Below are 26,497 nucleotides of genomic sequence, written 5' to 3' on the forward strand. Positions count from 1 at the left end.
AGAACAGCAGAGACTATGGTGTCTTGATTACAGTATATATGGTTTTATTGAAACATATATACAACCCAAGCCTATGATGAAGGTGTTCACAACATTAACACCCCAGAAGATCTTGCTTCTTCCATAGTCACAGCCTAGGATTCAAGCAGAAATCAAGCATGGGTCTCATTCTCTAGCTTTTGCCTGCTTCTTGCTTCTAGCTCAGCTCCCTCACACACAACCCTGGCATTTGTCTTTCTTACTCTTAGCCAGGTGAGGGAGGAGGGGCACCCATTTTCCCTCTGGCACAGCACTGTTTCCTTTGTTGGACTAAGGACTATACTGAGGTAGCAAATATGGCCCTTCTCTGGCATTCACCAGTAGGTGTCAACCCGTGCTGATTCCAGGAATTAGAAGGGACTCGGGCATCATGAAGTCTTCCCCTTTGCCCCCACAAACTCACAACAGTACATATATAGCAAAATCTTCCAATGTGGTATGGTTTTCCTACTACAATTCCCTGGAATATATCTACTTAATTTTTTGAAAGCTATTGTTGCTACAAGCAGCAACCAATATGATTTGCAAGAAATTAAGAGGCTTTTCTGGATTATTGATTGCTTTGCTTTCTTTGCTTTTAGGCATTTCCCCCCTCAGGTTAATTTCCTTGTTTTGGCAATGCTGAATGTTCACAGTAAAATCAGAGCATGTAGAATTATGCGAATGAAAGGGAAGCTTGCCATGCACGCTCCTTTGTAAGGCCAGACTTTAATATGCATGATAGTTCTTGGAAATATTAAATGAGGAAATATTAAGAGGCTAAAGACTTTTTCCCAAAAGTATTACACCAACTGGGGCAAACCTGTAAATCTGAAAAGAAGAGCAAGGGTGTGGAGAAGTCAGCAGAATGCAGACACGCAGGAGGAGTCTGTCTGGCACTCTTGCTGCACCAACCTCACTCCCCGCTGGCTCTGCCTGTGTTCACTTCTAGTAAGCTAGTGTTGCAGCTCTGACTCTCCAGGTAAGCTGCTCCGGACTTTTGCATATGAATCTTTAACCTAGGAAAGCTAGGGTTTGCTTTTCACTATCCGACAACCTTCCTTGCTGCAGGATTTTAGGAGGCAAAGAAATGGATTTCTGTATGGAGTAGCTTGTCAGTTGAGCAACCCTGCATCTTTAGGCAGGGCTTGGAGAAATCTCAGTCTGAAACCCTGGACAGTCACTGCCGGTCAGTGTAGACTATATTGAGCAATATGCATCAGTGGTATTAGGTTCCTATGCTTGCCATGTTTCTCATGGGATTTATTTGGTCTGAAACACACATGCAAACTGGAATGCCCATGCAGACCACCCTAAGATTTCTGGCCATTTAGACACTGAGTACCGTTTATCGAAAGTTAACCATGCCTTTAAGTTCCACTGAAAGAAACCAATATAATTTAAGTGTGTTGATTTAAACAGCACTACAGTGTGTTTAATTTTCTTTGGATTCCACCTGGCTTGCTTTTAATGTCACCAATTCTTTTCTTTATTTTAACTAAACACATGGTTCTTTCTGTGTGGTGGAAAGCTGTAGCTTTTTAGCTACTGCCACTATTTCTGTCCTGCAAGGTATCCTCACAGTTCAAGAACATATTCCAGCCAAGCAAAAGCACTTCAGGAGGGTGTAAAGCAGAATCAGTGAGATGTATGGCCTGTGGAAGATTCATAGTTCTTATGTCTTGAGTTGGGAGTTGGATCACACTCATTCAGGCTCCATCCTACATGTGTTCAGAATAATTTTTGAAAGAGCCTATGCTCAGTGGGTGGATTGGGCAAAGAGAAGCCCAGCCCTGACAGCCTCTACCTGCAGAATGATGCCAGTGCCACTCTGCCACTAAAGTCTCCTATTCCACCCACCAATCGTTTTATTTGTACACTGCCTATCCACAGCCCAACCCATGCTCAAGGTGGCTTATGACATGAAAACAAATACATAATTACAAACATAACAAGAGTAGTGATGAACAATAAATGAAACATCAAAAAGTATGCAACCACATTAAACAATTTCCACATGAATCATAATAAGATCCGAAACAAAGATGCAAAATGAGTAACATAAATATCAACCAGGCCAGAATGGGCGGGGCCTCATGGGCCAATCAGCATGGGCCCACAGTTTTGAGGGTGCCTACTCTGAGTTCCCCTGGAAGAGGCAAAGGGGACCCTTTGGTAAAGATTATTGAAATGGGGCCTACATTCCCCGTCTGACCTGGGTCTATTACAGTGGTACCTCGGGTTAAGATCTTAATTCGTTCAGGAGGTCCGTTCTTAACCTGAACTTGTTCTTAACCTGAGGTACCACTTTAGCTAATGGGGCCTCCTGCTGCCGCTGTGCTTCTGGAGCACGATTTCTGTTCTGATCCTGAAGCAAAGTTCTTAACCCGAGGTACTATTTCTGGGTTAGTGGAGTCTGTAACCTGAAGCATCTGTAACCTGAGGTAACACTGTACCAGCTTTGCACAGCCCTGGCAACAACCTCCCCAACAAAACTGCCTAAGCCAAAGAGACTGTTCAATGGCTGTTTTTGTAGCCCCACCCTCCCAGGCCAGAGGTACAAAGGCCTGCAAGGGAGCAGGTCTTCCAGGACCTACCGCCAAGGTGGTTCCTGGCCTAAATTCTGATCCCCACAGTGGCGTAGCATGGGGGGTGCAGGGGGGGCCGGCCGCACCGGGCGCAACATCTGGGGGTTAGGGGAATCCATGGGTTAGGGGGTGCAAATCCACGGGTTAGGGGGTGCAAATCCATGAGTTAGGGGGCGCAAATTACTTGCCTTGCCCCGGGTGCTGATAACTCACGCTACGCCAGGGGATCCCCACAATAATATCAGAATTCCTCAAGCGTCTTCTGGAAATTCTTGTTTGGCTCGGATCATAATGGCAATAGGGTTTGCATGTCAGAATTGGGCTGTGAAAACACGTTTTATATTCCAGTTTGTAAACCAGCTTTGTTCGCTGTTCCCAGTTCTGACGCAAACCAACAGGAGTTTCACCCATCGCTAGCTTAGAATGGCTTTTCACAGCAAGAAGCTCACTTGAGAACTTTGCCATATTTTTGTGAAGCTTGATTTCTAATGGAAGAATATTATATTAGCCATGGTAATGTTTGTGATTGAAGGGAAACTGCTGCAACTGGTGATGTAGGTGGTAATACAAAAGATTAAAAACTTTTAGAAGTGACTTGCATGATGTAACATAGGTGACATACATGATTGACTTTTACTGAAGACTCTTGCATGCTTTATTCTTCTTAGGCTTTTTAAAGAAAGCACTTTAAATGTGAATCTGCTTTGCTTTTATGCCCCATCTTTAATTTTCCTGAAGCAAGCTGCAGAAGTATTTTCTACTTAAGTAATGGCAAGAAGTAACACCTTGTCTCAATCTGCAAATGTAATTCTGACAAAGTGGGAAGCTAGAGCCAGAGAGCTATACAGTAGTACCTTGGTTTGCATACATCTTGATTTGCATATGTTTTGTATTACAAACTTGTAAACCCGGAAGTGTGTGTCCTGGTTTGCAACCTTTTTTTGTATTACAACCCTTTTTTTGGATTACAAACAAATTATTTTGGGAGGCCCCATTTGCAAAAGCGTGTCTTGGGTTACAACCTGTTTTGGTTTACAAACGGACCTCCGGAATGGATTATGGTTGTAAACCAAGGTACCACGGTATTCAATGTTAATCTTACTCAAGGCAGAACCATTGGGCTGTATCCAACAATCTCTGTCCAGTAGCAGAGGTTAAAGGTAGTGCAACCAAGGATACAGTGCAACAGTTGTGCTAGCAGGAGCTTGTTGCACAACATTTGGTTCTTATTATGCAATTCTGCAAGTGGGGATTGACAGTGCTGGGCATCCCTCTGCCCAATGAAGCTTCTCAGTTCATCACAAAGGGCAGAGGAGGATTCAGGGCCACACTGGGCACCAAGCTGAGGTGTGCACAGCTGAGGTGTGCACAACTATGACATACTGGTAGTTCATGCACAGAATGGAACGTGAGAGGCAGAGGGTGCTGAATTTTGGGCCCCCACAGAGCGCTGCCTAAACATGAAAGACCAAAGTCCACCCCTGAAAAAGGGAGTTTGGATTGCACCCTTCACTATCTCCAAATTCAACATGTTTGTTCTGCATCTTTTAGGAGTCAATCTGTGTGGCAGTATCTATGCATTGGAATTTCTTTGCTATTAATATTAATTAGGCACACTCCCTATTACATTTTAAACAGCTGCTAAAAACTTGTTCTTATTTCAGTAAGCTTATGCAGGCATGTAATTTAGTTGTATAATAAGTTATGTGTACTTCATTTTAATATTTGCTGATTCAATCTGTGTTTTGATAATTGCTTTATATTGAATTGTGTGCACCTCCTAGAATATTTTTTATTGAGCAGTGTGTGTGTGTGTGTGTGTGTGTGTGTATTTCCTAAGTAAAAATAATTAAATAAAAACTTAACTATCCTCCAGATGTTGCTCTTATTCTGCTGTTTCAACATAAGTTAAAATAAGTACTGGATCTAAGTCTTCAGCCAAGTGTTTTCCACCACATTTGGAAGTGAAAAAGCTCCTTCCAGATCAGATTGTGGTGTGTGTTGGGGGTTCTATAGGTAATAATAATAATAATAATAATAATAATAATAATTTTTTTATTATTTATACCCCACCCTCCCCAGCCAAGGCCGGGCTCAGAGCGGCTTACAAGCAATAATAAAAACAAGATGAATGATTACAACTTAAAAACAAAAATAAAATACAACACTAAAATAATGGGAACATTAAAATATTAAAATGTAGCCTCATTGCAGGAGGAGAAGGAAAAGAAAAAAGAAAGAGAGGAAGGGAGGGAGGGAATCAAATTGGCTCCAAGCCAAAGGCCAGGCAGAACAACTCTGTCTTACAGGCCCTGCGGAAAGAAATCAGATCCTGCAGGGCCCTGGTCTCATGAGGCAGAGCGTTCCACCAGGCCAGAGCCAGAGTTGAAAAGGCCCTGGCTCTGGTTGAAGCCAATCTAACTTCCTTAGGGCCTGGGACCACTAAGGTGTTGCTATTTATGGACCTTGAGGCTCTCCGTGGGGCATACCGGGAGAGGCGGTCCCGTAGGTACGAGGGTCCTAGGCCGTGAAGGGCTTTAAAGGTCAAAAGCAGCACCTTAAATCTGACCCTGTACTCCACTGGGAGCCAGTGCAGCTTGAAAAGCACTGGGTGAATATGCTCCCATGGCAGAGACCCCGTGAGGAGCCTTGCTGCAGCATTCTGTACCCGCTGGAGTTTCTGGGACAGCTTCAAGGGCAGCCCCGCATAGAGCGAATTACAGTAGTCAAGCCTGGAGATGACCGTCACATGGATCACTGTGGCCAAGTCGGGGCGGGAAAGGTAAGGGACCAACTGCCTGATGCGGTGAAGGTGGAAAAATGTCGCCTTGGCTGTTGCTGTAACTTGTGCCTCCATGGAAAGGGAGGCGTCAAGGATTACACCCAAACTCTTAACGGAAGGGAATGGCACTAATTGGGCCCCCGCAAGAGAAGGGAGTTGGTCACTCATCCCCATGCCATCCCGACCCAGCCATAGGACCTCTGTCTTCGAAGGATTTAGTTTCAATTGGCTCCCACAAAACCATCCAGCCACAGCTTCCAAGCATCTAGTCAGTGTGTTCGGGGCCGAGTCGGTGTGGCCATCCATCAGCAGATAGAGCTGAGTGTCATCAGCATATTGGTGTCAGCCCAGCCCAATGCTCCGGATAATCTGGGCAAGGGGGCGCATAAAGATGTTAAAAAGCATCGGGGAGAGAATTGCGCCCTGCGGCACTCCACACACCAAGGAGTGGTGCGACGACATTTCCCTCCCTAGTGCTACCCTCTGTCCTTGACCAGAGATAAAAGAGCACAACCAGTTACGGGCTATGCCCTGTATCCCCACGTCTGCGAGGCGGTGGTCCAGAAGATCATGATCGACCATGTCAAAGGCTGCTGACAAATCTAAAAGGATCAGCAGTCCTGACCCGCCTCGATCCAGTTGTCTACGGAGATCATCTGTTAGGGCAACCAGAGCCGTCTCTGTCCCAAAACCAGGACGGAAACCGGACTGAAATGGATCTAATGCCTGGACTTCCGGGTCGGCGCCATCGCCGAATGGCGGACTCCCTCCGGGCTCCGGAGGGAGTCGGCTGGGTAGGGGTCGGGTCCTGCCGTGCCGGCGACGCGGGGACCCTCAAAAACCATGGGCGGAGATGCCCATGGACTTGGTGACTCGGCGGGCACCGTTTGCGCCCCCCTGACCCGCGAAGGAGCCTTTTTAAAGGCTGTGGAGCGGGTGACGGGGTGTGTGTGTGTGTGGTGCTGTGAGTCCAATGCTTCCCCTGCCCAGCGAAGCCGCATGCCATTCGGCGGAGAGCAACGACTTCTTCTTTGAAAATTTCGGATTTGGACTAAAAGGAACAACCCATGAGTAAATTGATTGGACTTAAAAGGGAAATTTGATCTTTGAATTTGGAGCGAGCGGGGGGAGTGCAAAAAGGAAGTCCGCCCCCCCTGTTGTAGATGGCTCAACGCAAGGATTTGACAACTAAGATCGAGAGATGAACTTGTTTACCTGAAAAAAAATTTTAACTTCACGAAGGGAAATTGTGCTGGAGGAGAAGACTGATTTGTGGGAACTAAAATGCAACCCCCCCCCCGGGAACCGGGAACGATCCGCTATGAGAGACTGGTGAAGAGACACAGAAACTTTGACAGCTGTCAAAGTAGCTGTCAAAGCAGGAAAAGAAAAGAGAACTTTGTTACGATGGCTTTGCTGGTTAGATTTGTTACAATTTGGACATAAATTATTGGAAATAAAGGCAACAAGTTATTTGACTTTTGGGTCTGATTTTGAAAGAAATTAAGTTACCATATTCCCTCTAGAGGGAGGCTGGGACATTGCAACAGTAGCAGCAAGTGGGAAAATACTTTGAATTTGAGCAGGATCTGTTATCTCTTGGGAAAGCTGCAAAAACGAAGCATTATTTTGTCTACAGAGGTTTCTATACTAAAGGAGACAATGGATTTATCTATTGAAGAAAGGAAGGGACTTGACGCAAGTTATGTTCCTGAATAACAAAAGCCTCTGTGGAGAACAAGAAGTTTCTGAATTAGAAGGTTTCTGCAGCAGAACAGGAAAAAGCAACCTGAGGAATAAGAGCTGGACCAAATTTGAAGCCGGAGTATTTGGAACATCCAGACTTTAAAAGGACCAAGAAATAGAATTTAAGTTAGACTCTTAAACATAGAGGTCTGGATGGAAGAACAATGACTTTTTCTGAGAGTTTTTTCGAGATTGGACTTTCTGAAATTAAAAGCTATCAAAAGACGGCAAAGTGGAGTTGAGATATAGACGTGGATACACCAGGCTGGCAGTAGACAATGGATGAACTTTGGGGATTGGAACCGGGGAATGGGGGGGGGGGAGATTTGGAATCCAAAGGCTGTAAAATTATATATTATTTCTTTCTTTTCTTTTTTCATGTTTGTTGTTTGAAAATAGGGGAATTCGTGGAAGGGAAATGGGGTCGATCTTAGGGAATTATATAAAATATAAGGAGAAATGGTTCATTAAGATAAATAAGATAAATTAATTTGGAATAAATGGGTTATTTAAAATTACAAATAAGGTTTTAAAATTTGGGGTAAGAATCTGTGGAATCAATTTAAGGGAAATGGAATACAAGAGGGGGAGGGGGGGAAGTCCGGGAAAGATGCCACTGAAACCAAGTGTAAATCATATTTGTTTTTTCTTTTTTTTTGCTATCTTTCCTTTTTATTCTGGAAAATTTTTAATAAAAATTATTTTAAAAAAATATGAAATGGATCTAATGCCGATGTTTCCTCCAGAAACTTACCAAGCTGTTCAGCAACCGCTGTCTCAATTACCTTACCCAGGTATGGAAGATTTGAAACTGGGCGGTAATTGGATAGGTCTAAGGGATCTAATGAAGTTTTCTTTAAGAGTGGACACACCACCGCTTCCTTCAGTTCCCCTGGGAATGTCCCCGTGTCAAGGGACAAATTGATAATTTCAACCAGGGGGGTCCGCGCAACATCTGGACACTCCCTAATCAGCCAAGACGGGCACGGATCAAGGAAGCAGGTGTGGGCCTACCAACTTGGAGGAATCTATCCACATCAGTAGGGAGTATCCGATCGAAATGGTCCAACACTGGACCTGAAGTCAGTTGAGGGGCCTCCAGTTCAGTCACTGTATCTAAATTGGCAGGGAGGTCACGGCGGAGCAACAGGACTTTCTCCGCAAAAAAGCTCGCGAATGCCTCACAGCTGTGGGTCGAATTTGTGCTTAAATTTGGTTGTCCTCCTATGGACGTTATTGACCTAATTATTCTAAAAAGTTGTGCCGGGCGAGAGCTACCGGATGCAATGGAAGCTGCAAAGTAAGATTTCTTAGCAGCTTTTGTAGCCATCTCATAGACTTTCATAAGCGTCCTATAAGATGTTCTTGAGGCTCCGTCATGAGTCCATCGCCATACTAGCTCTAGCCGTCTGAGATCCCACTTCATTTTCCGGAGCTCCTCAGTAAACCAAGGGGCCTGGTTTCGATGGGGTCACAGAGGGCGCTTAGGCGTGATCTCATCAATGGCTGCCAAGAGCCGGTTATTCCAGTCCTCAACAAGGTCATCTAATGAGTCACTAGGAGGAGCAGGGTTCCGCAAGGCTTGTCGGAATCTGTCAGGATCCATCAGTTTTCGCAGATGAGCCCAAATAGGTTCGCCACCCGAGACGGGGAGGAGCGGGAAGTCAATCTTGGCTTTCAGAGCGTAGTGATCAGACCATGGCACTTCCACAGCAGGGAGCATGATCACATCTATGCCAGCCTCAAAGATCAGATCCAGCGTGTGGCCTGCTTGATGAGTGGGGCCCAAAACAAACTGGGAGAGCCCTAGTGTTGCCATGGAAGTCACTAGGTCCAGAGCCTGTGAGAAGAGAGTGGCAATTGCATGGATGTTGAAGTCTCCCAAAACCAGTAGGTTTGGGAACTCCAAGGCCCAGCCTGTCACCACCTCCAGCAGGTCTGACAGGGTGGCTGCAGGTGTGCTGGGTGGTCAGTACACCAGCCAGACAGCCAAGCTCTCCTTGGTGCCCCACACGAGACCAACACATTCAATGCCGGAGATCGCCGGTGATGGCAGAGCTCTGAAAGAGCAATCCTCCCGGAATAACGACGCTACTCCTAGAGTTTGGTTACTTACTCCTAGTAAGTTTGGTTTCAATTTTAAACTTTTTAAAAAATATATAACTCTAAGACACTCCAAGTTGCAATTTGACTGTTGTTGGCAGCCAAAGTGCCCAGGGAATGAAAGTACAAGATGAACCACTTACCCATACCTCATAAAATTATAAGTATTTCCCACTCAAAAGTTAACATTACATTGCACTACCTTCGCAGTAGATGCATGGTCCCATGAAAAAGGAGGAGGAGAATCTGCTGAGCCTTAGTTTAAATGTATCAAAATGCTTATTTATGTCATAATTTTAGAGAATTTTTGCATCAATGGTCGCGGGGATGGAAGCTTGTACTCCAACATGTGGAGTCACAATTTCTGGTCCCTAACTGAATATGATAGCACTTACGTGCTACAGAGTGTCCCATTTTCAAGGGATGTCCCTGATTTAGAGAAGCCGTTCCATTTTTCTGATTTGATCCTGGAATGTTCCACGTTTCCTTAGGGCATCCCTACTTTCATTGGAGAAATGTTGGAGGGTATGGAGTTATCCGACCCTCAAACCATCTGAAGGCAATCCTGTATAAGGAAGGGGTTTTTTATTTTTTTAAAATGTTTAATGTTTTATTATGTTTTTATATACATTGAAAGCTGCCCAGAGTGGCTAGGACAGCCTAATAAGATGTGTGGGGTATAAATAGTAAAATTATCATTATGGGACGCAGTGTCCCTATTTTCACTGGAGAAATGTTGGAGGGTATGGCGCTATATGGAATGGGATTCATGTACCTGAAGGAACTCTTGCTCCCAGATAATCAGAATTCTGCCCTACTTTATAGGGTTGATGTAAAGAGTACAAGATAATCCATGAGAAGCTACTGAACACTCTTTAAGTGCTCGGTCAGTGCTATTATTTTCTAAAACTGCTTTTTCGAAAGAAACATTTTTCATCTAAAGAGCATTTTCACCATATTAAGAAATTAGATAGCACCTCTACAGGGGGCTGGTATTTCCAAACATTTTTCAGTGACACAATCTTAGATAAACTATGCTGTTAATTGTCAGATAATTTCTTTTTAAAATGTAGTCGCTAAATTTTATTAAGTGGTTATTCACATCTCTATTCGGATAATACATAAGGCAGTAATTGAAGTCAAAATACTATCACCGAAAATTTAGTATTTCCTGATTCTGTTGTAAAACCAGAAATTACTCTGTTCATAAGTCAAGTGAAATCGGTTAATAATTCCCAAATGTATCAGAAATTCCTGCATATTTAAAAATGTGGGCTAATTTATATTTTCAGTGCCTATGCATGACTAAGCAAACTTAAGTAGGGACAAACACATCTGTCAGTTCCTCATTTTTCCAAATGTAAATTTAGTTTGTCACACTTTGGCGCTGGTAGGCCACTTCTTTAAAGTCATCACAAGTGACTTTACAGACATATCTCCTAATATGCATACTTTTTTCCATAGTTAAACCAGAATTTGAAACTATCTGAATGCAGGGTGCAGCAAACCCTCTGATGCAACTGTGGAATGGAAGTGAAGATATCCACTCATCCCTAGCCAAACTTATCCTGAAACTTGCAAACATCACCACCATACCACATTATTCCAATTGTGGTAGTTACATGAATTGTACCATTTGAGGGCTTTTGCTAACAATTTATGTCTCTCATCCTTGGTCTGTGTGACCGTTTGGCTGACAAATTGCCCTTGTTACATACAAGAGAGGTTCAAATTCATTGATATTCATGAAGTGCTTGTCAAAGGAGCTGGCATTTGCTTTTGTCATGATGAAGGAATATGTTCCCGTTCAGTAATGGAATGGGCAGAGGAGATTTGAAACCAAGCAGTCGTGAGCAATTTATTAGAGCAAAGCAAAACTCCTGCTGCTTAACCTGATTTTCTCTCACAATGAAAGGCCTAACCCTTTGCAGATGCAAACTTCCTTGCATTTCAAGAAAGTTTCACAATGGGCCAATAAGCCTCTTAAACAAGATTGAATTTGCTATTGTGCATGTTACAGGCTGAACAAACAGAGATTGGGCAAGTTTCTGTTCATCCGTGTGCCGCTTTTAAAAAAAACAAATACCAGTTTAATATAAATGGAAATGAGGGCAATATTAGTGTGAACATAAATCTCGATCTATTGTAACCTAATAATGAAAGCCATACTTTTTTAAGAGCCTGGATAAATGGCTAGAGGCATCATTTTTAGAGGCTGGATCACTGCTATTTTTAAACACAGATTCACTTTTCTTTCTTTTTTTCTTTGCTTGCTGGGCCTTCAATAAATGGCAGTACAGGCAGCAAAGCGGCAATAGGAAAGTTTCAAAATCATGAAAAACTAGCTTGCTCTGTGGGCTGTCACACATCACATGATTATTATTGTATCAGTCAAAGAACAATATGGGATAATATTGCAAAAGATTTATAAGGACAAGGGGCAGATGCTGCTTTCTAATGGTTGATTTTCTCTCACTTTATATTTTCATAACCTTTAAGTGATCATAGGACTATAGCTAATGACAGTCATCTAGCCATTTGACCTTTTCAGTTTGGCAGAATGCCAGTACAGTTCCAATACTTCCATCTCAGCCACAATTTCATACTGATTTCACATGTTATTCATATAAAGTGACTACATTAAAATCCATTTGAGGTTTGAAGAGTTCATTTCCATTTAATAGGCATTCAGCTGCAACATTTTTGGAATTATGAACTGCAAAAGAATCATTGTTAAGAAAACTATAAATGGGACCCCATGTTCTTTCCTGTTCCAGTCATTCTTTCATTCTGTCTTCTGATACTCTGTTCCATTCCCATGCCTTGTGGTTGGCATTCGATTGTCTCAAGAGACAGTGGAGTGCAGCACTGGGAGTGAAGTCGAACTGCTGCATTAGCAGCACTGAAGTGACTTCCCCAGGGTGCAAGCCTAGGCAGTGTATACGAAGGTCCTGGGCTTCCCAGAAGACAAGATGTCCCTCTCAGCCTTGCTGATGTGGTCCAGAGGAAAGCAGAGCAATATGTTTGGTGCCAGCTTGGCTGCAGGAGTTGCTGGAAAGAGGTGTACAAAGCACCATCCAGCTGCTGGATTTATATGGATTTACTCCTTAGCCTTTTCTAGTTTTTTTGTTTGGTTTGGTTTTTTGGCAGTAGTGGGGTGGGGAAGCCATGTGCTTGAAATGTATGGCCTGAATATGACCTTAATGTCAAACTATTCTTCTTAATACTGTAAGTGTAAGAGCATCCTAACATTAGTCTGATTTTTTTGACTCCCTATATGAATCACTCCCCATAAAATATCTCAAAGGGATTTCCTTATAGTCATCAGCAATGAAAACAATTCCAAACACTTCCAAACAAAACAAAATTAAAACCCAAGAAACCCTCATATGTACCAACAATTCAAAACAATTCCACATATTTAATTTTTTAAAGATCCAATAGACTAATAAACCGGGGTAAGGCTTTCCACTTAGAAGGCTTTTTGAAAACATAGTATCTCCAATAGGTGCTGAAAAGACAAAATAGATGGCACTCGCCTGATATGTAGCAGGAGGGAGTTCCAAATGGCAGGTGCTGCCACACTAAAAGCCCACTTCTTATATCACATGGGGTCGGCCTCTGGATAGGATGGTATTTGCAAGATGCCTCTTCTTACAGAGTGCAATGATTTGTTAGGTATACAGGCGGCAACTGTTTTAGGCATGTCCAATTGATGTGCGATCACTGACTTGCGGGTTCTTTTGGACCCGGAAGAGGGCGGAATGGGAGCACTTAGGTGCGCTCTGCCAAAGCATGCGCCCACCCACCCACCCTGCAAAATGGTCATCACTTGTAATAAGGGGTTAAGACATCTTTTAAATATCTGTCACATTGTTATTTTTTGAAATGCATGTAATTCAGGGCAAGTACTCCATAAAATATCCATAATGATGTGATGCTTCCTTTGTGCCATTTGGGACTATTTTCATTTCTCTGCATCTTTTCTTTTCCAATTTAAAATTAAGCAAATTTGAAAAATACAAAAAAAAGAAGAAGTGAAACCGTCCAGCATGATCAGCAACTATTGCATCTGGAGGGGAAAGGGATGCAAGGTGCACCTAGATATCCTAGCATCTTAATATGTGTGGCTCTTCAAGTGTGACCCTGTGCTGTGTTCATAACTAAGACATGCAATGTTGCACAATTATCATTACTGTTACGACATCCAGATGGGGCGCTTCTGTCTTATCAGATTGTAGTCAATGGCTGTGGTGCTGGTAGTAGTTCCTCTTCCAAAAAGTCAGAGAGGAGTCTTCAAATGAAACTACTTTCATTTTTATGGATCACCCTGGCATTTCTATCATCTGACGCTCCATGGCTTTGGAGGGTAGGGTGAGGTAGATGTTGGAGAGAGAGAAACAGCAGATTTCCACAAGTGAGGAAGCTGTTGACATGAAACTCCACCTCTTTAGACTTATTAAAATGAACTATAGGCAAGCACAGTTTCAAGACCTGAGGAAGCTGATTAAGCAGCTGATTAAGTCAATTAGGCTGCTTGGGGACTCCTCTCTCCTGTAGTATTGTTAGCTAGGAAGCCTAATAGGACAATTAGGATTAATTAAAATCAGCCTGATTGATTAGGACATGTAAACCAGAGCATCAGGCTCACAAGAGAGGTTATGGGAATATTGAGGTGGCATGCTTTTTCTGGCATCTCAGTATAACCAGTAAAATGCAAGGCTTGGGCCATCATTTAAATGGCCCTTGAATTACCATATTTCATTTTTCCATAGCCAGTTAAATGGCTCAAGCAGTTGTAGGTCCTTCTCAAATTGCATTACTCTATATGTGCTCTTATTTCCGAAACTGATTTTTCCAAAAGAACATTGGGAGAGTGTCTATGTTTGTAAATCAAAACAAGAGTACTGCAATATAAAATTATTTGTTTGTTTGTTTGTTTGTTTGTTTGTTTAAGAAGATAAAAATATTGTGTATAGGGCAATTGAATTGAAAGATCCATTTCTCAAAATACTCTTTAAACAAATTATTGAAAGAAAACATTGGTTAAACAATGTGCTTCACTTGATAACTATTGCCACTTTAGAAAATGTCTACTCTGGCTAACAATAACAGAATTTTCTGAAGGCTCAGAACTGATGATTGCTGCATTGTCATGTTTCTTCCCCAACTCTACCCATGTGAAATTACCACCCCAAAATTATGCATGCTCATATTTCTGGAATCATTTGTAGTAGTATCCCAATAAGTGTGCCTTGTGAGGTAGGCTAGGGTCACCCAGTGAACTTCATGGCTGTGTGGCAATTCGAACTCGTTTCCTAGGTCCTAGTCAAACACCCAGTCAGATGGGTGGGATACTACGATGACTACTACTACTACTACTACTGTATTTTTTGCACCATAACACTCACTTTTTTCCTCCTAGAAAGTAAGGGGAAATGTCTGTGCGTGTTATGGAGGGTATGCCTACGGGTGGCATGCCTACGGATTTTCCTCTTCTAAAAATTACGTGCGTGTTATGGTCGGGTGCGTGTTATAGAGCGAAAAATACGGTAATTCAGACTGCTTTGTTAAACAATCACACACACAAAAATAAAGGGGCCAGCTGTAATTTGTTTTTGTAACCAGCATAGTAAGGAAAGTTTTCCTAAAAGGTGGCATATACATACATCAAATTAATGGTATAGCATTCAGCTTGGTCCTGAGGATCATACTTAAATGAAATGCTAAGGACATTCAATGCTACACACTTTTCAGCTCTTGCCTCCCCAAGTCACATTTTGATCAGGGCTTACTTTTGCAGGATTCCTGTTTTTCATCATCATTGCCAATTTATGAGAAGTAAGTTGTTTTTTTTAAAAAAAAACAAAACCCAAAAATACTATGCAGGAAAATCATAGGTACAGATTGGAATGCAACACACGGCGTAACTAGCAATTCCACTGGCTGAAGTAGATGTATATACAAGGCAAGAAATGACCTGAATAGCTCCCCCAAAGTGACCCCTCCAATTTCAGATGGTTAATTGCCTCCTTTTCCTCACAACTACTGATCAAAATTTTGCCACTACTGATGCCCACTGGATTTTTTCTCCCAGCAAGCAGTTAACATAAAATTGAACTGACTTTTCTGGTAGTTTGTCCAGTAAAAGGGGCAACAATTTGCTGACAAGCTCCAGGGTTACCATTGCAAAACAAAATAACATATTGCACAGAGGGATTGTTTTTATATTTCACAGAATGATGTACAGAATATGTATCAGGACATTTATTTATTGCATTGATTTCCAACCTTATTTCTCCATGCAGTTTAAGGTGATGTACATGTTCTCCTTCTCCCCATTTTATCCTCACAACAACCCCGTGAAGTAGGTCTGAAAGGCAGTGACTGGCCCAACGAGCCAGTTGGTTGTTGGTCACCCAACGAGCTTGATGGCTGAATGGGAATTTGAACCCTGGTCTCTCAAGTCCTAGTCTGTCACTTTAACCAGTATTCACCACATTGGTAATGCCAGAGGAAGCTCTCTCTCTCTCAGAAAAAAATTATGATATGACAGGGGCTAATAAGCTATCACACGGGACACAGGTGGCGCTGTGGGTTAAAGCCTCAGCGCCTAGGACTTGCCGATTGAAAGGTCGGCGGTTCGAATCCCTGCGGCGGGGTGCGCTCCTGCTGCTCGGTCCCAGCGCCTGCCAACCTAGCAGTTCAAAAGCACCTCCGGGTGCAAGTAGATAAATAGGGACCGCTTACCAGCGGGAAGGTAAACGGCGTTTCCGTGTGCGGCTCTGGCTCGCCAGAGCAGCGATGTCACGCTGGCCACGTGACCCGGAAGTGTCTCCGGACAGCGCTGGCCCCTGGCCTCTTAAGTGAGATGGGCGCACAACCCCAGAGTCTGTCAAGACTGGCCCGTACGGGCAGGGGTACCTTTACCTTTACCTTTAACAAGCTATCACATATCAAGCAACTGTTTCAGATTTAATAACGCTCCCTTGTCTCAGTAATCTAAGAATCACAAAGCAGTGAGACAATGGATGCTTTCTTGGAAATTATTTTTAGCCAATCATTCAAGTACATTTCCAATTGCAGATGTTGAAAAGCAAGTATTAATCATCTTCTGATTCATCCTCCTTATTTTAAGCCCTCTGTTATTTGAATAATATTGTGTATATTGTCACAAAGCCGCTGAAAAGTCATTAATCTGCCCAGCAATTCAAACAGTAGACTTTTAAAAAAGCAATCATTTAAAAAAGTTTTTGAAAGATAAAAGCAAACAACAACAAGTAGAGGCTGCTTGTTCCATGACTCACCCATATTACATAGCTTTAGTATTTAGCTTTTTGAACTGAATTATTTGTTATTCCACCCTGCCTCTCTTTTTGCATGACACAGAATCATAGTATCCTAAAATCATAGAACTGTAGAGTTGGGGCAGGGTGCTTGTGGCTTATCTAGTCTAACCCCCCTGCGATGCAGGAATCTCAACTGAAGCATCCATGACAGAGGGCCATCCAACCTCTGCATATAAACCTCCATGAAAGGGAGTCCACTCTGCTCAATTCACTAGTGCTGCATCACACTGCTGCTCATGTTAAGCTTGTGGTCTTCTAAGACCCCTAGATCCTTTTCACTTGTACTACTGTCAAGCCGGGTGTCCCCGTTCTTATATTTGTGCAGCTGGTTTTTCCTGACTAAGTGTAGGACCTGCCATTTGTCCATCTTGAAATTCATTTTGTTACTTTTGGCCAGTGCCTTTTTTATGGGGGGGGGGGGGAAGGTGCTGGTACTCACCACGAAGTTGTTACAGTAAGGGCTCTGTGTTTAACCCTGTAAGTTCTGATTCTCCTCACAGTTTTGGTGCTGGCCATGGTATTAACCTTCACAGCCGCATTGCATGAGGTTTGACTAAATAACCCTTAGGGTACCTTCCAAGTTTGCAATTCCTCAAAGCTTCCCTCCTTCCCATCCTCGTACTACCTGGGGCTCGTAGCACTGGCTTTGGTGACTTCTGCTGCTCCTGTGCCTGCCACGCCACGACCATCACGAGTGCCACCAGCAAGGCAACCAGGTCGCGCAAAGCCAGATGAGGTCAATAACCCATCACCACAAGTTGAATCAGAGCTCTCACAAATTCAGAGTGCTCTATCATTCTGTTACCCTGTTGTCTGCAATAATAAAACATTAAAAACCCATAGCTCTTGTTAACACCACATACACAAAATGTGCACAAATATGTGTGTGTGTAAAATTGCAAACAGGTGCAGAAGTGGGGCAAAGTGAACTTTAGACTGGGAAGATAAGAAAGTGAGAGTAAACAAACCTGATGGATTTGTCTACCCATAGTTGTATAGATGGCAGGACTGAAGCCATTTGACGTTTGACTCTTCCATTGAGACACGGCTTGGACTTTTTCAGCTCAGTTTGTTTAGTCACAATTTCCTCTAAGTGAACAATCAGAAGCTGAAAATATTTCAAATGATTCAGTGAGCACATTAAAATATGCCCGCAGGAAGGAGTGCGGTTTTTAATTTGGCCTTCCCACTGTCTCACTGATGTATGCCTGTGGAGATGTGACACAGGAGTTCTGAATGCTAAATAAAGCAGTCAGAGCAGAAGAGCCACTGCAGTCACTCTCTGTGATGTTATCGCTCTACCCCACTCCCCGCTATCTGAGGCCTCTTTGCTTGCCTGCTCTTCTGTTCTGCTGTTCAGATTGCCAAAAGGAATAAGATAATGCATGACTGGCAGCCAGCAGCTTGGAGTGAGGATTGCCACTTGTCACATTGCAGCTACTGTCTGCCAAGGGAGAGAGTGTGGGGAGGTAATCCACTTTCAGAAAAACTCAAAACCTGTAAAATGGTGCATGTTTCCAAAGTATGCAATTTAGATACTGAAAAAGCAAAGGAAATGATATCATAGCAGCTGTTCCAACTATGGGCTCCTCTAGGCAACTCTGTGTTTTGAGAATTGGTCGCAGAAAACTTACGCAGAGGTTAGATTAGCAAAAGCAGCATTTGTTCTGATTTGTTTACAGGCAGGTTATTTTACAATGGGCGTTCATTCTGAATTCATCCTTTTCCACCTGCAAGATGTTCATGTTTTCCTTTTACCCATTTGTCCATACCACACTTTTCTATGCATTCCCCCAGCACTTTCTCTTCCATTTTTGAAACAGCAATTGAGTTAATGCATCTTTCTCCCAAGATCCAGTGGCGAAGGAAGGGGGGTTGGCTGTCCTGGGTGCCAGCCTGTGGGGGTGTGTGACATCACCGTGGGCGGGTACCTCCCCCTTGGGACACTCGCTCAGGCAGGCGGCTCCCCCTTGGGACGCTAACACGTGCCACGCCACTCCACACGTGCCACGCCACCCCAGGTACCGAAGCCCCTTCCTCCATGACTGCCAAGATCCACTACAGTGTCTGAGTCCTTTAAAGTGAATTAAAGTGAAGCCACAAACCTAAAGTTCAAGTGTGTACTTGATTTCCTTCCACAAAAGTCTGAAGGACCCCTGTCCCCTCTACAGAGCCACTTTTTTTTTGTATTTCTTCTTGGCAAATCTCTGCATTTTATTTCTTTATCTAACCTTAATCCATTCTCTGGATGGGGGAATCAGTCATGCTACGGTAATTACCACTTACCTTGCAGGGCAGACACCTTGATTGTGAAGGAGGTTTTCCCAGGGTGAAGTTCATCCATTGAACTTCGGGTGTGCTGACCCTTGTGATTTTCCCTAATGTGGGAAACTCGACTGCATAATGGTTTTAGGGATGTATTTTCTGTATCAGTGTGGATTTCCATAAGGTAGAACTTAGACTCCACCAAACAATATACGAGCCTGTGGTGTCAGATGTAGTGTGTTTAATGGTGCCCAGAGCCAGAAAATACTTAATTCGGAGGACGTATATCTTCTCTGGGTATTAAATGTTTGCCCCTGCACCTGCATATTGAGTAAACAACGCCATTTCTGCTCCTGTAATAAACTATTATATTCATTTTCAGTTATAAGCAATTACTACAAAAACTACCCTTTTACAGTAAAAATGTTCTGAAAGTATTGTAAAAAATGTTTAGAAGAAAACCTACTGCTAGCTTGGTTGGTTTGAATGTGGTGCCACCTGCATATTCCTGCATTGCAGGGGGTTGGACTAGATGACCCTCATGGTCCCTTCCAACAGTACAATTCTGTGATTCTCTGAGAACTAATGTTTACTGATGTTTATAGTTATGGAGGGTTTTTTTCCTAACCTCTTTAAGACACTTGGAAGAATCTGGTCTTTGAGTAGAGAAATGCCCCCAAACATCATTATTTGGTTTGTGTCAACCAACTCGCACTTCCCAGACCATTTGTCTATGAACAAATGATGGGATGTTTTGCTACCCCAGTCCACTCATATTGGCTGAGTTAATGGATTGTGGAACATTCCATGCCACAGATGGTTTTTTGTTTGCTTGTTTCCAGGAGGAAAATGGTAAGTAGTTGCTGGCTCTAAGTTGGGGACATTGACAGTTAACAATATTTGACAATAGTATAAGAGGACTACCAGCCATTCTACTTGTGTGTAAATTGCACAATGAAAAGTGCACTTTGGGGTGAGTGTCTTACACCACAAAATTGGATGAAGGTTAAAAGCATTATTGAACGACTTAATATTTTAAAAATCTTTAAGTAGTGTGCACAATGTACAATATAATAACAATATCCATTTTTAAAAATGACCTAAAACCAATAAAACAATATAAAAGCAATATAAAAGCAAGTAGATCATCTATAACAGTCGGAGTCCAATCTTATGAGTCAGGGAAAGCCTGGAGCCTGGATTTTTCTGCTCTGCAAATTTAAAGGCGGGGGTGTTTTAAGAAACTTTCTCTCCCACCTTTGTTTATTCTTTCTTTATTCTAATGAAAATATCAGGTTAATTGGGAAGGAGGGCGGTTTGCACCACTCCACTCCCTAAAATGGAGGGGAAAAATATGGCCAAGTATTTCTGCCCAAGACAAAAGGTATGAAATACCCCATCCACCCAAACCTACTTGTTCCCTTCTAGATTATCTCCAAATGAATTCCAGCCTATTTGTTGGCATCTGTCTGTCTCTAGAGATAATGGAATGCTTCTCCAGAGGTGAAGTCAAACCACCAAAGAACCACAGCTCCTGCTGTGGCTGCAGAGACTGGTGACTTGTAACTTTTGGCCACCAAGCTTGTTAAAATTGTTCCTGACTGACTTCTTCCTACTCTGCCTGTAGTCTACTGATATTATGACTTTCTCAGAAGCACTGCACCCTTCTGATATCTCCTCTGTCATTTCTGCCTTCTCCGAAACGTCTGTTTTCAATACTTCCCTATTCTCAGCTTGTTCTTTTGTTTGCTTTGCTATCCCACTCACCTGCTCAACCTTGAGCTCTGGCTTTCTTGCCTCTAGTTGACATGTTCATTTGGATTGTCATGCTGCTAAGCACCTGTGCAGGAAAACAAAAGATCTGGCTTGTTTTTATTTTATTTTTCATGTTAAATTCATGGGGCACAGTCAAGCCAATGATTATCACTGGGCCAAATAAAAAAGTTAAGCATGTGATTTCCATAGGACCCCTGGGAATTTGAAGTACACAGCTTTAGCAGGAATCTGGCATGCTCTTTCTTCTCCCCCACCTCCTTTCTATGTCTTTGTACAAGCAATATAACTACACCACCTACCTGGTCCCAGTCTTTGACACGTCTTTTCTACTTTGATGGTCTGGTAAGGTTTGTCTTGACCCTTCTATCCTTCCCCTCAAGGCCTTGCCTTGCTCTGCCCAGTGATAAATATGTCACATGACTATCACCCCTCCTTTGATTTCATAAATTTATTCTTTATCTTCACCATATCACTATTTTTCTCTCTCCTCCTGCTATTTCCGCACTTCATACAAACCACTGTTGCTTCCCTCCCACCATACTGGACAATACACAGGCAACATTGGATTGAATCCAGATTTAACCATCTATAGAGTAGACTCACTAATCAATGAGACTTAAATCAAACATTACAAATTTAAATCCAACATGAAGCCAGGTTGAAATGGGTCTAGGTGATCAGTTTCATCTGAGCACACCTCAGCCATCATATACGCTCCCCCACCAAAAGAGCGGCATTAGCCAATGGATGGATGCTATTTAATGCCTCAGTGTCTAGCAGAGGTTTCTTAAGAAAGGGATGCACCAATGCCTTTTTCAGGGTCATTGGTACCATCATTTTCTGAAAGGCGGCATTTACCACCCCACACACCTAGCCAATCTCCTGTGAGTGTATCTTAAAAGCTAGTGTGGGCAAGGGTCAATAGTAAAAGCATTAGGACCTGGACCTGTAGATGGCCAAAAAAGAAAAATACAAAAAGCCATTCAAAATAGTATCCATGATGGATATTATTATGCATTAGAGCAGTGGTTCCCAACAGGTGGTCTGTGGACTCCAGGGGGGTCTGCGAAACCCACCCAGGCAGTCCATGGCCACATTCACATAGCAAAAACTACCATAGAGATATCAAAAATTTCAAAAGTAGGGGCTTTTGAAAGGCAGGGGGTCAGCAGTACTTAGCTAATTGGGAACCAGTGCATTAGAGTGAAGCAAACATATTGGAATAAGATCAAACTGAATGTTATAGGTTGTTTTCTTTGGCAGGGGGAAAGCACTGTTTGGAGTATTTATTCCCCCCCTAAGAAAGAGAGCACTGAACTGGTCAGGAATTGAATCAGAATGCAATGATTGCTGTGAGGTTTTGTTTCTTATCCTTGTAAACAAAGCTTGTTTAGATAATTGGCATTTTGTTTCAAATGCATCCCAGAAAACATAACGATATATGGCTAGTGAAATCAATATCTGCCTGCTGGTGTCTGGGCTCTCCCATCACCTCCCACTGTGCTACAGTCCTTCCCATAGGTCATTTCTCTGAAAAAGGAATGCAGGATGCATTTTGCTACCCACAGACCCAAACTGAGGCTTATGAATCTGTTTGCAACTGCCAGTCAAATTATGCACTTCTCTGAATTTTGAAATGCCTTATCGATGCATAAAAACAATGCACTAGAATACATATTTTACATAATAAGTGTATACAAAATGTGTCTTTTACTGCTGAATGCATTGAAAAAAATGTGTATTTTATATAAAAAGTGCACACACAATATGTACAATGGTGCAAAATAAGATGGAACTTTCTTATGTTTGAGAGCCAGTGTGAATGAAACAAAATTATCTCCTCCATTCATCCTATTCTGAAGCACTCAAAACAGGGCACCAAAAGAGGTTCTTAGGATGTGGGCAGGTTCGTAAGTCAACTACCTCCTGGTATTGTGATAAGAGCAAACACAATAATTAGTCTGAAACTCTTTTCAAGTTAGAAGGAGCTGTACAAATGGTAGCTGTAGCTGTTGTCAGTTGTTACCACTGGTATAATTTGCTAAAAGCCAAATTACAAATCATGAATGTTCACTAGTAGCCTTCATTCCCACAGTCAGTGTGTGCAATTTATTTTCAAAACATTTCTCACACACAACAACGGAGAAAGCAAATCAATATCACTGAGCCACTGTCTGCTATCCTTTGCCCAGATTATTTCCATTGTCTACACTGCAAACAAAGACAGGTTGCCCTACTTACTTCCTATAATTTATATCTTATTTGTAGACTGTGGTGGGAAGAGAGGAGATGATTAGAAATCCAGTAAAAAAAAAAGTGCAACTCAGGGGACTCCTATTATTGAAAGTGATCTAATTTTTCAGTTCTTAGAAGCTGCTTATGTCTCAAACCTCAGCCTGACAATACCCTTGGTAGGCATCAGTGCAGGCATAGGATTCAACCTTTCAAGATCGAGGGTCTTGTGAGATGCAGTGACATCAGTAATGAAACACATGTTAAAACAAAATCCCAGATAATGGTGTGATGATACTCCCAGGGGTGTGACTTCATGCTGGGGACTTATTTGTAAATGACACTGAAGTATTATGGGTCTCCACCAGTTCTGATCTGGCCCCCTCTAACTGCAGATACTACTTTTCTGAAAGGATTTAAATAGCGCATACAGATAGATGTTTCCTATTTGCCTTATTCCATTTTTAGCATACAATCCTAGGTGCACATACTAAGACGTGCATTGAACTATATGCAGTAGGATTTTCCAATGTTTGGGGGCTGTAGGGCACATCTGGAATTTTGATAATGTTCCATCCATGGGGGGATGGAATTGTACCATGACAGAAACACACACACAAACAAACAAACAATACAAAGCAGTTGTTTTGATCTATTCAGCCTGACCTTTAGACAGGTTTAATTCCTCTATAGTGGATTAGAGATTTCAGTTTATTAACAAAATTAATCATTATATAGATTTAGACCTGACATTTGTATTATTGACATTCTGGACTCATGCTAATGCAAACTGACAGTATCTTATTTGGTTACTCGGGACCTGTCTCTTCAGAAGTAACTTGTGGTGTGGAAATCTGATTTGCTTTCCATCAATTTTTATACGTGGGGAGGTGGTCTGATAACTAGATATCAATAGAAGAACACTGAGATTGTATCAGGTTCTAAACAAAGTTGGCAATGGACACCAGCTTGAGTTTCTTTCAAAAGACCTGCCTAAGCAATTGTATACACAACAAACTCCTGCAAGTCTCTAAGATAGCCGTCTAAACAACAGTGAATTGATAAAATTTGGCATACTATTATTATAGACAAACTTATGACCAAGTGCAGTATGGAAGGGGTTGTACCTATTTGAAAAGATATGATAACACTGTAGTTTCCTTTCCCCCACTACATGGAAGCCATTCAGGCGTGCCAACTAGAATAAAATGTTGGGGGGGGGGCAGGAATGCCCAACTCCACATAATCAATCACATGAAGTGGTGCATGCACAGCAATGCCCATCAATTTTGGGGGTCTACCCTGGCCCCTCAGATATTTATGGGGGAGCTGAAAGGTCCTCGGCTCCTAGGCGTTGGTTCCTATGAAACCGTTCAAGCTTTTGATAAAAATTCCAGTCAAGTACAGGTGGGGTCTGGGTGTGTCTATGTCTATCTCTCTTTAGGGATTCAACTTTATCAAAAGAATGTAAAAAAATGTGCAGGGAGAAATGGTGCAAAGTGGTGACCCAAAGCCCCTGTGTGTACCACCCTGTAATGAGTAGGAAAGTCTGGCAATTTTGATGTATGTTCAGCTGAAGCTCCCTCACAATCAGGAACTTCAACATGCAGGTTTACTACTTGCCAAGTCATGAGGAGGGTTCTAAGCTGAATATGCTTAGCAGCTTCCTTCATACCTTCATGTCAAGCACATGGAAGTGGAGGGAGTAAGGGCTGTAAACATGGACCTCTTCCCCTTGAGTGCTGAACACCTATATATAAGTATATATTATGTGCATGCTGTAGAGAAAGCAAACAGTGCATCATTTTTTACCCCCTCTGTCATAATAACACTAGAGTGTGAGGCCACCCAGTGAAGACAAAAAGGGAGTAGTTCTTCACACAGTGCATAGTTAAACTTTGGAATTTGCTCCCACCGAAGATAGAACTGGTCACCAACTTAGGTGGCATTAGGGTAGCATTAATGGAAGATACTTGTGGAGAAGATCAGTGGCTACTAACCATGGTGGCTGTGTACTGTGAAAACCATTATGCCTGTGAACATCAGTAGCTGAATACCAGTAGCTTAGAATCTCAAACAGGGAAATTGTGATTATACTCAGGTCCTGTTTGTGGGCTTCACTTAGGTATTTGATTGGCCACTGTGAGAAAAGGATGCTGGGCTAGATTGACCTTTGGCCTCATCCAGTTCTTATTAAGTTCTGGCAGTTCTTGATAAACAGGAAAACAGAGGAAACATCTGGATTCTCAGAAGTAAATGAGTGATCAAATGCTGTTATTAATACCAAAGAAAGACAAATGTGGAAAAACTGGGAGAAAGTTAAAATAGCAAAAGCTCAATTTTCACTCCGCATGGGACAGATATTCTTCAAGATGCATTTTCAAATGGTGGGAACTTTGTCACTCCAGCCTGAAATTCTATTAAAGACCTTCTCCCCCTTCCCCCCTTCCCAAATTGCTCCTAAATGGAGGAAGAATTGATATGTAGCCTTTTGTTCACTGATCACTAATCTCAGGTCACCCAAGCTATATCATTTGTGACCTGAAAATTCTGAAAAGGTTGCAGCAGATAAGAGGTCAGTTCCTTTAACTAAGAACTTTCTATTTTTCATTTCAAGAATGATAGATTAGGGTGTTAAAACTAGAACTGTCTATGAACAGAAATGAAGGTGTAGAAGTTCTACCACTTCTCACTGTTCCAAAACTATCAGTGTTAATAATAGGTTCTTGTCATCACACAAAAATTAATAAACCTTACAATGTCTCTGAATAGTGGGTGAAGTAGAATTCTTCTTTACAACCAATGCTAAGGACTTTATATTGAAAAGCAATTATCGGGGCTCAATATTTCAGCAAAACCTAGATTATTCATCTCGTGAAGATGATGGTAATATGTGTTAATGAGAATGTTCTGAGATAAATGAGGTTTGCATCCTAAGTTATTATGTTCAAGATTCCCATAGGTAGTTTTATGGAAGTTCTGCTTGCATTGTTCATTATTATATGTGATACAATTAATTATGTGGCCATCTTCTACAGGAGAATCTATTGCATTTCATTAAATAATAATTTGTAAGGATTCCAGTTGTTTGTATTTACCCCTTTTTAAATGTCTGCGACCAGACACACTTTGCAGGATAACTACACTGGTTGAGCAGATATTTGAAGAGTTTGCATCATTCTCCATTATTTTAAAGGCAGACACATTTTTGTTTGGGAAAAAGGATCGCATGATCATTTAGTCACCAGATGACAATACATTCCACTATTGTTCAACTATATTCCAGTATAGTTCCAAAGTGGCTTTTACATTGTTTGAAAGCTCAATTATATTGTAGAAATTAACAGTGGGAAATAGTTAAAATGGAAAACTGTCATTTGAATACAGCCCAAGTAATGAATGCCATGTGAAGAATGAAGCGCAATATGGAAACAGAAACCTTACACATCCATTGTTTACTTCATCAACAGCATGACACAAGGCTGCTACATTTACGCTTTGATCTTTCTTAATTATAGGCCCAGTTCCCACACACAATCATCCTGTGAATGGATAGATCACTGAATTACAGAAAATAAAATTATTACTGTAAAAAGAGGCTAGGGGGTTCACAGAGAAGGAGACTGAAATATGTCTTT

General features: G+C 42.1%; 1 long non-coding RNA gene across 1 annotated transcript in view; it reads right to left on the reverse strand.

Moving 5' to 3' along the window:
• The window catches only part of LOC307207744, a 962,945-nt gene that overhangs the window by 217,550 nt on the left and 718,898 nt on the right, over nt 1-26,497 (reverse strand). The window lies entirely within an intron of this gene.

The sequence above is a fragment of the Podarcis cretensis genome (assembly GCF_951804945.1).
Source record: "Podarcis cretensis genome assembly, chromosome: Z".
Classification (NCBI taxonomy): domain Eukaryota; kingdom Metazoa; phylum Chordata; class Lepidosauria; order Squamata; family Lacertidae; genus Podarcis; species Podarcis cretensis.